Source organism: Anguilla rostrata, chromosome 4 (assembly GCF_018555375.3).
Source record: "Anguilla rostrata isolate EN2019 chromosome 4, ASM1855537v3, whole genome shotgun sequence".
In the NCBI taxonomy this organism is placed as follows: Eukaryota; Metazoa; Chordata; class Actinopteri; order Anguilliformes; family Anguillidae; genus Anguilla; species Anguilla rostrata.
Window position 1 is genome coordinate 38,936,411 of NC_057936.1, and position 11,772 is coordinate 38,948,182.

The 11,772-nt window shown below is 38.0% G+C and overlaps 1 long non-coding RNA gene across 1 annotated transcript; it reads left to right on the forward strand.

The window, feature by feature from the left end:
* Positions 1-3,049: 3,049 nt before the first annotated feature.
* LOC135254299 (uncharacterized) lies at positions 3,050-11,153 on the forward strand. Its single transcript, XR_010329825.1, has 2 exons — positions 3,050-3,168; positions 10,518-11,153. It is a non-coding gene; the product is annotated as an uncharacterized LOC135254299 (long non-coding RNA).
* The last annotated feature ends 619 nt before the right edge of the window (positions 11,154-11,772 follow it).

Here is an 11,772-nt window from a genome sequence, read left to right on the forward strand (position 1 = left end):
CAGACTACTATGAGCAATGATCCCATTTTTGCTCACTGAATTATTTACCACAAGTTTGTTCCAGTTGCATTGAAAAGGCAACATGAAAACAATAAGGACATTGAACTTAAACACTGAACATAAGTAAAACTTATGTTCAGTGTTAAAAAATAATAATAATTTAAAAAAAGGTTGTATCCATATATATGCGACAATAATCATCGAGATCCTGTGGGTTCTTTTTTTTACCCCACAAACACCTTTTTTTAAGTTAGCCTGGTGTAAAAGTTACATGATCTTGGAACAACTTATTTATGGTTGCTGTGCCAACATAAACGGCTTGTCACCAAGGTTTAAAATTTGTAAGCCACAGAACCTTGAAAGTTGAGGAAACAAAGGTGCTGTTGTAATCAGTTATTTAAAAAATTGTATTTTGGAGAACCACATTGTTTTACAGTGTAATAATTGAAGAATGTATAAATCTTCTCACAATAATTCAAACTCTGATCTCTAATTCCTGGAAAACTTTTATTTTGACATGACCAGCTACATTACCACACAGGAACACCACCAGTGGCCTTTGCTAAGGATAATTTATATATATTTAATAAGTGATATTCAGTGTAATTACTTTTTTATCTACTTTTTTAGTATTAGTTTTAGTTATAGATGTCTTTTATACTCTAGTTTACAGTCTACTATCTTCGCAATAAATGTAGGGGATAGAAAGCTGTGATTAAGAATTCGATTATGTTGCCCCACTTCATAATTCATTTGTTCAATGCCAAGCCTGATTTCACATTTATTTTTGAACATACCATAAGCATGGGAATCAATGTGAATTCTTGTGTAGCGCTAATAACAGGATTAGGATCTAAGATGAGTGGATGCTTTGCCAATGTGTGCCAGACAAAAATGACTGAAGATTATATGCACAGCCTTTCTTGCTGTTCTGGACTGCAGAGTGGCAAGAAGCAATGGCTCGTCATGAAGAGTTTCAGAGGGCAGCCCGTGCTTGTCTGTGCCCTCTTAACCGTTGCAGCAATGAACGCAGGTGCCAAATACAAGTGGTCATTCCAAATTGTGGGAAAAGGGAAGAAGCATTTTTTTAAAATAACGCTAGTGATTCCGTCTATTTTACATTAGTATCAATAACATTTTGATATGACCTCAAGTGGTAATGCAGTTAGCAAACATACAGTGGCCCACTAGTGGCCTAGTCCATATGCATTTTGTAAAGAACACTACAGCAGTCTGTTAGCTGACAGGTAAGGTAAGGCAGATGAGAATCAGCTGTGAAGAGAAAGTGAAATAACTGGTGAACAGTCTTGCAAGTAAAAAACTGCAAAAGCGCTCTCACTACAAGAAGATGTCACCTTTTCTACTGGCCTCATAAGCACCGCTTGCCTATTATGCATGAATTATTAATGTTTGGGTAAAGGACACCATTAAAAACATTATGGTGCATATAAGAGCAGTTATGTTTTTGGACAGACATGTGACTTACCTTGACTTTCCTCCCCAAACAGGAAAATCTCCTTACTCGTGTGACCCCTGAGCTTCTGCTGAGTACCTCCACAGCCATGTTCTGCTTTATTTTAAGCTCTACTGGTTCCGTACTACAAACCTCATGGGTACAAGATTAGAGAACATCTATTTCATCACAGGGATAAGAGTATGGAGTCAAAGACTTAACACAAAACCCACATTTACAGTATAACCCCGTGGTGAGTTTATTTATTTATTTATTGATTATTGCAATATTTGTTCTAGACGTTTACATACTGTACAATATGTGCTCTACTGCCAGTGAAATTCATGGCATAACCTTGAAAGCTTATTTTAAAAGAAATTAGCTGTAAATGTGCTGTGTGGCAATCGTGTTAATATGCTCACCCATTGGAATAATGAGTCACCAACAAGCGTGAAATGTGGCTAATGGGACTCCGAGCACGTCGGCTTTGATTGGGTTCGTTTATTGGCACTATCCACAAACATGACGCCCTGCCCTGTCCTTATTACATCCGTTACACTCAATGCAATCTAACCGAATTCATGCCCCCTCCCCTCCCACAAGCACCAATAAATGAATAATAGTTACAGTTAATTCATTACTAATGCTATTCTCTTGTCATTTCCTGAGCCACCTTCATGCGAAATCTGCATATACATTTTCGAATCAGCATTTCTTGTTGATTTTTTAAATGTATTTTTTTATGTCACTGTACATTACTATTTTTTTTACCCAACTCTATTATTATCATTATATATCCTTGTGCGAAATCTACAGTGCCATTACAGTTTCATTAAACGGGGCTTAAGGTCTTTATAATAATATCTGTTTTTCTCCAATAACCTCCACGTGAAAAACCATTCTGCGTTATGGCTTAGGGTTCGCGTGCCACCTTTCGACAGGATATTGAGAATTGCGCGAGACGCCTACTGCGCTGCATTTGCGCACAAATTGCAAGCCAGTGTGGGATAATTATTGCAGCTGTTGTCAGATTCGCTAGTTCAAATGTACTTCAAGTGTGAAATCTCTTTTACAGTATCATTGTCCTAAAAGAACGTGTTCATCTCGGGAGGGTACGTTACAGTTTCGCTTAGGAGCAGCTGTGCATTGTTACGCACTTGGGACAGGATTTTTTCTATCCTGTTACTAAAGTTACTTTGCAAACTGGATAGTTATTATTGACACACGAATTATTCGCCGTAGTCTGTAATTTTTCTGGATATTCTGCCGCCATTTCAGTACAGGTGTGTTGTTTTTATTTCACTGTACTCGGATGTATGTTACTGGGCTATTCAAACAGGAAAATATACGCACACAATTGCTGGTTCTTTTCTAGCGCTGCTCTTTTGCAACACATGCAAAATATACTCTGAGGACCAATTGAACGATAAGTTCATACTTTAACTGTTCATCATTAATTAACTAATAGTTCTAAATAATCACAGAGTTCAATACAAACTGGAAACCAGAAAATCTGATTGGAAGGAAACATAAAGCCCGAATATGAAATGCGCTTGGTGGTTTTCATTAAGTTCTTCGGTTTCTAAAAGCCGTAGCATTTGACTCTTTTTGTCAAACTTGTGCGAGACGAACCACCGCATTTCTATCGTGTTTCAGCCATGAACCAAACTGCCGGAGCAACAAACAACTACCGTAGATGTTCCAAAGGGGGAAAGGTAAGAAACTTTGTATCCTGCATTTTTGTCACATTGTCATTATCAGAGATTCACAAGGATTTCCCTGATTTCTTTGCGTTTGAACTTTGTGGATGCCTTAAAGTGAGATTTTTTTATGTTGGTTATATTGCGTTGTCAAATAGGTTATGCTAATTATTTGTGTTTGATCAGAAGTGCCGCAACCACAGATGCCATCAATCAACTCACAGAAGCAGAGGTTATGCACGAAAAGAAAATACTGTGTTCATAAATCGCAGTCCTGGAACTGTGTATTTATATACTGTAGAGTCTGGTTGTAATGGCGTTTTATGAATGTAATTCTTCGTACTTTGGTTTTAAAAAAAAAATATTTGTTGGTAGGGAACCCCTCCGACGTATCGTGCAGTAGCCTTGGAATCGCTCCAAAATCGCTTGAGACCAGAACGGAATTCAAGGCAGAGCCGACTGCACGTCTACAGGCTTGATGTTTTGTTTAATCACAGATAATGTTATTCGACGACAAAGAAGCAGAAAACACATGTATTGTGACATTTCTGCATGCATTTGGATAATGGGAACGTCAGCAATTCACGAAAAAACGTGCCTAATGTTATCATGCGTGTGACTAGTATTGAACGATACGATTTGAGTTGGCAAGTGCAAAATAGATAGGCATGCCACTGCGCTTAGAATTAATGTTTTTTTTTTAATTTTTTTTTTTTTTTAAGTGTCATAGACTATTTGCTAGAATCACTAATAACGCTATTCTGTGGTCCTATTCTGGAACGTTTAGTAAATGATACGTCGTTGCATACCCAATGGCAAACATCGTTAGGCAGGTCTTCCAGGAAGCACTAATATGACGATCGTGGACCGTGAAATGTAAGAGAAAACAGAGACTTTACCTTGGTGTCCTCAGGTGTCATATGGGCTGTCCCATATCTCCACACTGTGCTAAGTGCGTTTGTGTAATTATACAATTTGGTGACGTATTGTGATGTGCAACGTAAAATCTTTAGTATGCACGTGTGTATTAAGTGCCTTAGTGAGAGGGGACTTTTAAAACAATTGGGACACATGTTTGTTCTGTGGTCTCTAGTTCAAATAATTTATTGTAGTTTCACTTCTGTTGGTGCTTTTTGAGTCTGTGTACTTGACCAAAGCCGCTCCAGAGCCTTCTGGATGAAATGCATGGCAAGTGCACTCCACTTTTTATTATTTGAAAAAAGCACTTGCGCACTCACACTAAACATATGAACATGCACGCCAAGTGACCTAGCCTGCAAGTGTGATAAAGTGTGCATATGGGGACTGCCTCATAAGCCAAGACTGGCTGTATTCACACACGTGCGCGCACGCACACACGCAAGCACACACACACACACACACACACAGTGCTGCTGCCTCTTGATATGATCTTCTTTTTTTCCCACAACTCAGCGAGAATTTTGTCAACCACATTTAGGGTAAATTACATCAGATTAGAGCATGGCCATAAATAATTAGCAGAGCACTATTTGTAGGTTATATTGGAGCTGTATGTCAGTAAACAAAAATGCCATGCATCCTTCAAATCACATTTAGTAATTCTCAATGACAGGTCGCCATATGGTAGGGCTGAGCCATTCAGGAATAGTGGGAAATGTTTGGTATAAAATAAGGATTGTAGCTGCAATATAGGAGGTTTGAATCACATTAGGGGAAAAGTATCCTGTTGTTATATAAAACTGTACAATATAGCCTACAAGACATCCCGGACCAGCGCATCTGGATATCTGAAAAGTAGACAAATAAAGAAATGTTTATTTCACACTAGAAAATTGTCTGTAAAACTGATGGCCCGCAGTTAGATTAACATTTAGATTGTGTCCGGTGCGTAGCTACGAGACACGAGTGTAACGCGAGATATTAGACAGAAAATATGTGGACTATACAGAACTCAACTTTTACCCCGAAACGTGTGAGATCTCTTGAGAGCTCGATGAAGAGGCGATTTGAAGCAGATTCACGCATAATCAAAGGAAGAAATAAACGCGCAGAGTGTTTCGGTGTCGCTCCTGGAACGCCATGTCGTTATTTATTTATTCATTATTTATATCACACCAGCTTTGAAATCTGACCTAAATCACTGAGCTTGTGTTTATTCGCCGCTCAAATCACTCAAGGGAGAAGGAGCTGTAACAACATTGCATTCGCGCATAATGAACCCGTTAAAATGATACCCTCGTGAGTGGGGGAAGCTCCCAGGCCACGCTCACATCTGCAGATGGTGTTGCTCAGCTTTATTACGCATACAGCGGGAGTACACCTGGAGGGGAAAAGAACACAATAACACCCTAGTACCATTAAGCCTGTAGTGCAATTTGGCCCGTGGTTCCAGCCACGGTTTAAGGATGGTTTTATGTGTGTTTATTGAGTAAATAGGTCCATTTCCTGTCCTGTTTCTCTAGGAATTTGCATTGGTGGTATATCACTGGACAGTCTTTATCTTTTGTCTTTCTCACAACAGCTTGTTTACTTTAGTCAAAAGGTATGTAACTCACACAGGCTATGGTGTTGGTACACTTTCTGGGGAACACCCCATGCCTCCATTAATATCACTGTCTATGCAAAAGTGTTGAGTTATAAACCGAAGTGCTGTACCTCCCTTACAAAAAATGAATCACCTATAACCATGACATTCCCCTTAGAAACTGTGATCAAGAGAAGCAGTTCAAAAGCACACAGTCATATCTTGTTTGAGATTTAGGGTAGAAAGGAAGAAAGCATTCACTGCCCCAATGCAATATGGCGAAGCAGTAATGTCAAAATGGAGTGTATAAAAAATCAGTGTATAAAGAATCTAGAATTTAAGATTATTGTGCACAGATTGTACTGTGTGCCAAATACACCAGGAAATAGTAGTGTTGTTGAATCACATTCTCTGTCACTGCTACCATCCTGTAATAGTTTTGTGCAACCGTCTTGGAGGGGACATGAATTCTTACAAATCTGTGGTGACATAACTGACCTCTGCGCAATTGGTTATAATAGTTATGACCTTGACATAGCACTGTTATGGCCTTTATGACCTTTCATTCGAATGGAATGGTCACGTGCCATTGACTGCACTTCTCTTTTATTAATCCAGTAAGGTAGGAATGACAATTTTCACCTTAAAGTACCAGCATTAACTGAAATTTAAGTAAATCCATTGGTTTATTTGACCTTAGTTCAGCAGAAGATTGCTGTTGATGGTGAATATATCTCAAACCTTTGAATAAAATTTTCTCATGTCCAGCTGCACTGTAATAATCACACAACAATCATCCTGCGTCTTCATGTTGAATGTAGCTGATTTCCTGTATGCAGTGACTGTCACTACCAGTAGAGGTCTCTAAACAGCAATAATAGTTCATGTCTATTAGAGCATCTCAGATAGTAGACATGATTAAATCCAATGTATCCCTAACTTTGTGAGCCCACAACCCACTTAATAAGGAAACAGATATTGTATGACCCACTGCTTATTAACATATATTCTAAAATCAAATGTGTTTTAACAGATGATAGAAAAATTACATGTACACTTTAGTTAGCATAGTGCATTCAAATTTTGTTTAATTTGACTGATATAAATATATTTGAAAATTAATATGCAGTCAGTTTTCCTTCATTTCAAAAATCCTGAACCACTTTCCCTATCCACCAGTGGGTCCTATCACATTGTTTGGGAGCCAATATGCCTTGTGTATTGTTCTTGCAGAATTATTTAAATACCTCTCTACTGACTCAAATTTATTTATTTATTTATTTATTTATTTATTTATTTATTTATTTATTTATTTGTTTGTTTATTTGTTTATTTATTTAATTTATTGCATTTTTACAAAATTTAAACTTTTCTTATCAAATCAATTTGGAGGCTATCAAGTGATTGTCTGTTCTGTTGCTCATAAATGTTGTGATTATAATATGAGAAGCTTAATACATTCACAGAGCTGTCTCTGAGGCAGCAGTGTAGTATAATGGGTAAGGAACTGGTCTTGCAACCTAAAGGTTGCAGGTTCAATTCTGTCGTTGTACCCTTGAGCAAGGTACTTAACCTACATTTTTTCAGTATATACCCAGCTGCATAAATGTATGCAATGTAAATGCTATGTATAATGTTGTGTACGTCGCTCTGGATAAGAGCGTCTGCTAAATGTCTGTAATGTAATGTAATGCCACATGGTTTGCAATAGGAAAGGGATGAAAGTGATGGGCTGCATTTAAACAGGTACAGGGACTGAATCACATTCCCTGTCACATCTCAAACGTTACTGTGCACACACAATCACACTCAATCACACACACGCACATGTGTGTATATATCTATATATATATATATATATATATATATATATATATATATATATATATATATATATAATTGCAATTGCATCATGCAGTACATCTGTATGGAAGCATCTGCATTCATTATGTTACTCCACTCATTTATTCATTCAGGTTTTTCCTTTAACACACACACACACACACATATATATATATATATATATATATATATATATATATATATATACTGTATATATATACTCCACTCATTTATTCTGGTTTTTTCTTTAAAGGAAAGCTTTGTTACAATTTATTGGGGGGAATAACCTTGCCACAATATGTTTACTTGGACAAGCAAATCTAAGCCTAGCACTTCTAGTTTACACAGCAAGCCAATGGTATTAGGCTACCTGTGGTTTTGAAAAAACTTAAGGTAGATACAATTTCATTCAATTTAATTACCCCTCTATTGTTTCCTTAGTGGAAGTAGAAAAGATTTATTATTGCCTTTGAAATCTGTTTTTGGAATTTGTCAGCATAAGGACCAGAGTTGTGCCAGTAAAAGTCAAGGAAGCCATTATGAAGCTGAATAATCAATAAAAAACAGCCAGAGACGTAGGCCAAACCTTAGTCTTACCAGAATCAACCATTTGGAACATCATTAAGAAGAAAGGGAGCGCTGGTGAGCTCAGCAATTGCAAAGGGTGTGGCAGAATATGGAAGATCTCTACAGTTATGGGGGGAAGAATTCTCCCCATAATGAAGAAATACCTGTCTGACAGATCAAAAACACTCTTCAGGAGGCAGACGTGGATGTCAGTGACTACTGTCTGCAGATGAATTTGCAATCAGAACTAAAGAGTCTATACTGTGAGATGCAAACCACTAGTTTGCCACAAAAAAACTGAATGGCCAGGTTATAGTTTTCTAAGCAGTATCTAAAAGAGCCTGCAGAGGTTTTGAAAGAGGTCTTGTGGACAGATGAGACCAAGATTAACTTGTATCAGAGTGATGGCAAAGTGCCTAGGCCAAAAGGAACTGCCCAAGATTCAAAACACCCCCCCTCATCTGTGAAACATTGTGGTGGGGATGCTACTGATTGGGCATGTATGCCACAGGTACTGGCTCACTTGCTTTAATTTATAATGTAACTGTTGATAGCAGCAGCATTAATTATGAATTGTGAAAAAAACATCTTATCTGCTCAAGTTCAAGAAACTGCCTCCAAACTCATTAGACAGCACTTCATCTTACAGCAAATGAATGATCCCAAACATACTGCTAAAGCAACAAAAGAGTTTTTCAAAGTCAAAAACTTGAAAATTCATGACTGGCTAAGTCATGCACCCGGCACAAATGCACATGCGTTTCATATGCTGGAGAGAAAACTTAAGGCAACTAGCCCCTGAAACTATGTAGCTAGGGAACTAGAAGCTGAAAATGGCTACAGTGCAGTCCTGGCAGAGCATCACCAGAGAAAATACTGAGCATTTAGTGATGTCTATAGGTCAAACTTCAAGCAATCATTGCTTGTGAAGGAAATGCAACAGTGCTAAACATTACTTTCATTTACATAACATTAATATATCCCAAACATTATGGTGCCTTGAAATGGAGTGACTACATATAAAAAATGCTGTAATTTTGACATTGACACTAATGTGTTTTAAAATACCCTGTAGTAAAAGCTGAGAATATGCACTTTAAATACAAATGAATTGTTTGATTACAAATCTTAAATTGTGGAGTACAAATCATGGAAAATATATATATTTGTCCCAGACATTATCGAGCTCCCTATATATATATATATATATATATATGTATACACACACACACACATATGGTGTGTGTGTATACGTATGTGTGTGTGTGTGCAAGCGTCTGCCTGTGTGTGTGTATATGCATGTGTGTGTGTGTGTCTCATACATCTTAAGTCTTTGTGTTTCATTCTTAAAATAATGTCAGTGCAGATTTTTATCTTCATGTTTGAATGTGCTGAGTGAGCCCCACAATGTGAAAACTGTGACTTGTGGAGCAAATCATTCCCTCTCCTTGGAGTTCCGCACAGATATCCACCTTCATTTTTAGCACCTTCCTTTAATAGTTACAGCATCGTCATTGGTTTGCAGTAATTGCCCAGGAACAACATGCCCTGAAATGTGCTATTAGTCCATATATTGATTAAGTAATTAAACCTCAATCTGCATACTAATATGGATATTGGATTTTCATCATTCAGTTCAAATAGACAAAACCCCCTCAACTCATTATCATTCAAAAATGAGCCCATTATTTTTACTGATTTTAGAATGTGTGACAGTAGGTTGTACACAAATTCAGTTGGACATGAAGTTGCTGACATGAACAACTCCCATCTTCCCACCCCAAAAAAAAACAAAAAACAGAAAGGGCTGACCGCCAGCTATTAAAATTCAAGGTTTCTTCGCAATTACACAAGGCTCCGTTGGCCAGAACTACAGGAAAAAAGGTTTCAGCATGTGCCAAGTATTGATTGCAACCTCATTACTTCACCCAGCTTTTCTAGTGTATACTTATCACTTAAACCTCAAACCACACTCTATGTAAATTAGTATTTATGTAAATTAGTATTGATTCTAAAGGCTCAGAGAAGACTGCTGTTGTTGAGGTGTCCAGCTTAATCTCCTCAGTCCATCTTAAACATGTCCATCTTAAGCATGCAATTATCAGCCTCAGGTTTTACAACACATGATGATGTAAAAACTCAGAGAATATCTGTGTGGAACCACACATAAACTAGAAACTAAAATAATCACAGAACTACAGAGATGATTATTATTATTGTTGTTGTTTTGTTATTATTATTATTATTATTATTATTATTAAGAAGAAGAAGAAGAAGAAGAAGAAAAAAAGAATCATCATCATCACTATCATAGTCATCATAATCTTAAGAAACTGAGAGATTACCTCTTACTATTTGCGATATTTGCTTTAAAAACCAACGGGAGACAGAATCACAGTTTAATGTCTCATCTCTGAACCGGGGCCTTTTATTCTCTCTGTTTATGCAGATCTGGGGCCAAAGGAGAATAAGTGTATGGATGAGAACTGACCCAATCAGCCCAGCTGCAGTCAAATGTGGCAGAGTTTTGAGGTGCTGCAATCCAAGGCAAAATCTGTTTCTTTTAAAAAAAACAGCCTGCTGCTGCCAACAAACCAACTCGTCATTGTCGTCATATAATGACTTAAACAGCCTCTTTCTGGTGTAGGGCTGGGCATAGACTGGCTTGCTTTGGCCAGAATATTATTCACAGCAATGTTAGGCCTAATTGCATGCAACTCATGTGAACTGAATTAAAGGCTAATCAGGAGCAATCTATGTGAGGTCACTCGCTCTCGGCATTTAAACGTGATGGATGTACAGTATAAACAGTGAGGGGTGGGGAGGCATAAAGGGAAATGTGGGGATGGAGGGGTGGGGCTATGTGGTCATGTATGAATGTACCCTATTAGCTGAGAAACATGATTGACTAAGCCTCAACCTCCAGGACTTTTGTCCCTCATGCTGATGAAATGCATGTATAGCATCAGCATGCCATTAAGTGCCATGCACCACATTCTTTTTCCATTTAACATAGGCTACTGTAACAAACAGCATTTCGTCTGATAAGCAGCCTCTATCCTCTAATAAAAACTGTGCTAAATACTGCCAAAGCCATAGCCTGATTTGTTTCCAGAGGCCAGATTCAGGGAGCACTTGGACTAGTAATACTGTATGTCTAATTCAGGTAGCTGATTCTTTTCATGCAGTTTTAACAATGGGGCTTGGGATGCAATACTTTTGTGACTTTACTGTCAGTCATGTAATTGGTTAGAAAACCTTATTGGAATGTGGGAGCAACCAAACTTTAGTAAGTTTGGTTGCTCTTGAAAATGTTGCCTGAAAATCCAACTATTGGGCCTAGCCTACGGTCCTGGCGAGCAATTTGTAAGCCACTTGTGAAGCCGCAGTCTTGTTTTCTGTGCTGTCCTGGTTTCATTTGCTGTTAGTCGACCTGAAGCGTCAGTTCAGCCATTGCTGACAATAATTTTACTCGCTAATTTTTAGAAATTCTTGAAAAGAGGGAACCGCTTTTGTCTTCCAAAAGGGAACATTTATTGGATGCTAAAGAGTGCGAGAGGTTCGTCATCTCATTTATCTCCATCGCGTGTGAGGCAGGCTCAGATCCTCAGCCGATTCAGAGAAGACTGATGTTGGAGCACAGCTTGTTTGCAAGTGCTGGCAGAAACCAGCCGTGTTTCTCAGCCTGTTAGGCTGTTATTTTG